This window comes from Pseudorca crassidens, chromosome 3 (assembly GCF_039906515.1).
Source record: "Pseudorca crassidens isolate mPseCra1 chromosome 3, mPseCra1.hap1, whole genome shotgun sequence".
Taxonomy (NCBI): domain Eukaryota; kingdom Metazoa; phylum Chordata; class Mammalia; order Artiodactyla; family Delphinidae; genus Pseudorca; species Pseudorca crassidens.
The window spans coordinates 135276625-135282844 of NC_090298.1; positions in this window are offsets into that span (position 1 = coordinate 135276625).

Below are 6220 nucleotides of genomic sequence, written 5' to 3' on the forward strand. Positions count from 1 at the left end.
TTTTGTGTAACTTTCTGTTTGTGGTCTCCTTTCCTCAGGCTGCAGGATCATAGTTCTTGCTTCTGGTGTCTGCCCCCTAGTGGGTGAGGTTGGTCCGGGTGCTTGTGCAGGCCTCTTGGTGGAAGGGGCTGGTGCCTGCCAGTGGTGGTTGGAGCTTGGTCTTGCTCCTCTGATGGACAGGGCCTTGTCAAGTGGTGTGTTTTGAGGTGACTGTGAGCTCAGTATGACTTCTGACAGCTTGTCTGCTGATGGGCAGGTCTGTGTTCCCCTTTGCTCTGTGCTTGTCACTGCCCTGTCAGAAGTGAGGTTTGCTCCCTAGTTGTTGGAGTAGAGGACCCCATATCTGTTTCTTAGCTTATCTGTGATCTGTAGTGTGAGGTAGACAGGATTGGAACACTCGCAGTGGGAGGGAAGCCAATGAGTATTCCTCCTCTGGAGCTGTTTACCTGTGGGTGTGCTCTTTTGTGTCACCTTTTACCCATTGTGCAAGCTCTCAGATTGTACGCTTGTTGACACAGCTCTCAGCCTCACCTTAACTGTGGGTATGCAGCAATTGACCCTGCTGTCTCTCAATTGTTGTTTTCACCAGGCCACCAGCGTAGACCCACTGAAGTCAGGCCCAGGTTTGCAGTAATCATGTGTCTGGACCCACTGTGGGCACTATGGGAGCAGCTGAGTCTCTGGCCTTGCCAAACCCCCATGTGTATGTGCCCACAAAGTCTACAGCTGCTAAAGCTAGAACTGTCTGGGCTGTGGGAGCACTCATTGTCTGTCCAGATGTTCTGTAGGTGCTGAGTTTACAAAGCTAGGCATAGTGGAGTCAATTCATGGTTTGCACAGCTGCAAGGAGAGATTTCAGCTCTTCTTCCTTAGTCGCACAGCCCCTGGGTCTCAACTCTGGTTTCAGCCCCACCTCTGTGTGTGGGCCACCAACAGGTGTCTGTTCCTGAGTCTTCCCTGGTGAGGAGGGGGCATGGAGACTGCAGTGGCCAGGGTCGCAGAAGCCCTAGTGGGGACAGGGCACACAGGGTAGCTGGTGGCCACGGGCACAATAGAGCTGTCCTTGGCAGTGACAGGGCATGCCGGGGAGCCAGAGGCCACAGGCGCAAGAGAGCCTGCCCTGGCAAGGGCCCTTCCTAAGTGTCTGAGGAGGCAGAGGTGGGAATGTGGGGAGAGAGGTTGCAATGGTGGCCCTGCCCATTGCACGTCACTCAACAATGGTGCTTTGCTTCTATGGCAGTCCGAGTTTCCTCCACAAGTATTCCTGGTTGCAGATTTCCTCACTTACCTCCTCTCAGGCTGTCTCTTCACAGCCAACAACAGTCCTTTCCCCAGGTGCTCTCCAAACCCCACACTCCAGCACCTAGCCACTCTCTGCATAAGCAGATATATGTCTCAGGCTGAGGCAAGCAGGGCTGTGGCACAGACCTTCTGTGTAGGTCTCACTCTGTCCTGTCTGCCACAGACTGGTTGTTGGGATTCCCTCCAATAGCCCCCAAGGCTCCTCTTCTGTCCCAACTGACCTCCCCGCCTGTGAGGGAGCTTCCCCACATGCAGGAACCTCTTCTCTCCTTCAGCTCCCCCACCAGGGGCACAGGTCTCACCCCGCTTCCTCTCCTTTTCTTTTCTTCTTTCTTTTGTCATACCCGGTTATACAGGGATCTTTCTTGTCCTTTTAGGTGTCTGAGGTCCTCTACTAGTGTTCAGTCGGTGCTCTGTGAGAATTGTTTCATAGATGTATTCTTGATGCATTTGTGGGGAGAGATGAACTCCATGCCCTCGTACTCCTCTGCCATCTTGACTCTCCTTCAATAAATGGAGTCTTGACCTGGATATATTCCAGTGGGAATAGTGTGTTCATGACACCACACTATACTAATTTCTTTAATTCCTGAATATAGAGTAGAAATAGACATTCTCATCAATATGAAGCTAGCAGCAAGATTTATTGCATATATAGTTTGAATTATACATGTTGAATATTGTTATGAATCTTGTTTAATACCATGACAAATGTGCAAACACAAATGTATTTTTATATGAAGGTTATATTTTATGCCACCAGGAAATTTATTATCTTTAACTATAGAAAAATATATCTACTAATTTTGGCACACTAATTTTGGATGGTTTGAAAATATTATGCCAATGACCTAACTATGAGTAAGATGCCTTTTAGGGGGCTCTTCCATCTTCCTGGTAGGCCTTTGTCTTTTCTTAATTTACCACACACATGCATTTTGATTTGCTTTGTATTGTTTAAGCAGGCCACTAACTTTGTTTTGTTCAGGTTAGAATTTATAATCTGTCCTTTGTGGGCTGTGGTTCCATTACCCTCAAATACCCTACTACTTTCTCCCATTAGTTTAACCACACCAGACACCAGAAGCGCACTAATTTCATAGAATAAACAGAACAGGGAAGAACATGTAATGTGAGCACTGGATAAAGGTGAATAATCCATTAGCAAAAATTAGAAAATACAATTTTAAATATGGCATTTAGAATATGAATAACTGCTAGAAATTCTATTAAAAGATGTACAAGACCTATATACAGAAAATTACAGATATTGCTGGAAGAAATGAAAGACTTACCTAAATGGGAAGATGCTCCATGGTCATAGATTAGAAGATCAGTACTGTGCAGATAACAATTGTACACAAACTAAATTATTAAGAAGAAAACTAAGAAACTGTTTTACATACAGAATAGTGGAGCTCTATTAGTAGCATTATGTTTACCATACCAAGCAGAACGTCATGGAAAACTAATTTTCTCAACAAAAGTTTATGATATAGAAGTATAGGTTGCTAGATAAGTGCACACATCTGGCTTCTTCAATATATTTATGTGCTTATCTGCATGGCATTTTGAGGCACGACGATCATTTTTTCTTAATCTTTTATGTTACCATACTGTTACTCTGTGATCAAACATGCTAGTATTTGAAATAACATCAACCCTTCTGCCATTCATAATTTTAACTCTCTGCAGAGTAGATCTAAGATGTGGAACAGCTGGGGAGATGTGTAGGATATCAATATATCTAGTCATAATAAAATGATTATGATTGCTTTGTAGTGGAGAGAATTCTCCAGGATATCTGCTATGAAGACTGTTGACTGTGGATGAAAAATGTAATTTGTTGAGGTATGTAAGTAGGTAGTGGTGTCACGTCAGAGTAGAGGCTATCCAAGTGAGTTGACGTACCACCAGATCCTTTTAAAAACACAGGTTCTAATTAACTGCTGAGTTTGTTGTTATTGTTTGTATGGTTTTGGATATGAGAAATTAGAAATGGAAATATGAGATCAGAGCTAAATTGCTCCTTGTTAAAGTAATTTGTGTACTCTAGTAACCTTCTTTCTCTATGAATATCCCATTGTAATAACACGTTTTTCCTTTAAATAAATATAGGATAGTTTCACTATTGAGTTGAGGGCTACCAGAATATTATCTTGCCTGGAATATCTTCACATGTTTGCCTAACTCTAAATGTGAGTCATCTTTAAGAACTTGGCTGAGGTGTTACATCTTCCATAGTATTTTCCCCTGATACCTGCTACTCCATATTGCCTTAAATTTCACTCTTGCCATCACTGATTGGGTTAATTGAACAGCCTCTTAGACACAATACATGCAGTAGCTATCTCTGTAACTATACTTTCCATGGTAAATAATAATGATCTGAGTGTCTCTCTCCCATTATGGATTTTTTGAAGAAAGGAACGACATACATATACATCTTTGTCTTTTAGGGACTTCACATTCTTACTAGTTCTTATTTCATAATTAGTAAATTGATATTTTGGAAATTAGTTATTCATTAGTAAATGACTAGGAAAACATAATAGAGTGACTTAATGATAAAAAAGAGTTTTCTCTAAAAATAAATTAGAGTGCAAAATTTGATTTACAGTGTATCTCTGGAAAATCAACCTTGAAAACTTTTGTTTTGAATTATTTTTACATTATGATAATAAATTCCTCTTGAGCTTCAGTTTATTTGAGTACTGAACTTCAAACTTTCCTGCTTTTTGTTGGTTAGAGATAACTTATATTTAATATTTTCATGTATCGCATTTTTATATATAATTGTGAAATACAAAAAACATACCACCTTAATTTTAAGTGTACAGATCATGTTAAGCACTTTCACATTGTTGTGCAACAAATCTCTAGAATGATTAATTTTCCAAAACTGAAACCATATACACATTAAGTAACTCCTCATGATTACCTTCCCCAGCCTTTGACTATCAACTTCTACTTTTTGTCTCCATGATATTGAAAATTCTAGGTACCTCATATAAGTGGAATGATAAAATATTTGTCTTTTTGTGACAGGTTATTTCACTTAGCATATTGCCCTCAATATTTACCCATTTTATAGCGTAAGTCAGAATTACTTCCTATTTAAAGTCGTATTATATTCCATTGTGTGTATATACAACATTTTGTTTATTCATTCATCCATCGTTGGACACTTGTGTCCCTTCCATCTTTTAGCTATTGTGAATAATGCTACAACACATGTGTATAAATATCTCTTTGGATCTCTGTTTTCATTTCTCATTTCTTTTGAATGTATACTCAAAAGTTGAATCAGTGGATCACAGAGTAATTCCATGTTTAATTTTTTGAGGAACTTCCATACTGTTTGCACAGCAGCTGCCTTATTATACCTTCCCAACAACAGTGTACAAGCGTTCCAACTCTTTCACATCTTTGGCATTTTTTAAAAAATAAGGGCCATCTTACTTGGAATGAGATGTTACCTTATAGTGGTTTTGACGGGCATTTGCTAATGATTAGTGATGTCGAACAGCATTTTATGACTGTTGGATATTTGTATATTTTCCTAGAAGAAATGTCTGTGTAAATCCTTTGCTAATTTTTTAATTGGGTTATTTGTTTATCTGTTGTTGAGTTGTAGGAGTTTTTTATATATATTCTAAATATTAACCTCTTAGCAGATATAGGATTTTCAAATATTTTTCAAATTACATAGGCTCATTTTTAGCACTGTTGACTGTGTCTTTTAATGCAGACATTTAGTTGTTTGTTTAATTTTGATATAGTACAGTTTATATATTTTTTGTTTTTGTTGTCTATTATTTTGTTATCATATCCAATAAAGTAGATCAATATCAAATACCATGTGGCTTTTCACTGTTTATTTCCTGGGAGTTTTATCATTTTAGTTCAAGTGTTTAGATATTTTTTCACTTTTTTGTTGTTGGTTTGTTTTTCCTTACTCTTTCATGCTACTCTCCAGCTCTATTCAACTTCTTGGATTTATTTGAAAAGGAAGCATTAAAATTTGGCCAAGTTCATGGGGTTTGGATTCAAGAGGACTTGGGCTAAAAAAGCTTGCTGAAATTTTTTGTTTGTTTGTTTTGTAGATACTATCATATTAACAAATTTCTTTTCTATTCCAAGTTTGCTAAATTAGAAAAAAAACATATAGATACAAAATTTTATGAGAAAAATTCTGTGTCTATTGAGATGATTTTGAACTTTCTTCTTTACTCTCTAATATGTTGAAAGACTAGATTTATTTCTAATTATAAGCATATTTTTTATTCCTTATAAACACAATTGGTCATAAGTTATAATTCTTTTTGGTATTCTTGAATATATATATATACAGATTTTGCATCTGGGTTTATAAGTGAAATTGGCCAGTAATTTCTTTGTTTTCCTATCATGATTATCCTACTCTCAAAAAATGCGTTGGACTTCTACCATTTCTTTCCATTCTTTGGAATAGTTTGTGTAAGATTAGAATTATTTCTTCCTTGAATATACGGTCGAACTTGCCTATAGAACCACATGAGGCCAGAGTTTCCCATGTGAAAATACTTATGTTTCCTAATTCAATTTATTTAATGACACATTATTATTCAAATTTACTGTTTATTCTTCTGTCAGTTGTGATAAGTTATATATTTTCTAGGAATTTACCAATTTCATATAAATATTCAAAGTTGTTTATAATATAATTGTATCTATTTGAAGACTGAATCATATTTAGTAATTATCATTTTTTTATCATTCCTGTTATTATTAGTGCATTCTCCCTTTTTTCTTTAGTCTTTCCAGATAATTATCAATTTTATTAATTTTACCTAAGAACTAATTTTTGGTTGAGCTTTTCTTTTCCAATGGAATTTTGCTTTCCATATTATTTTATTTTTTATTAAAGTATAGTTAA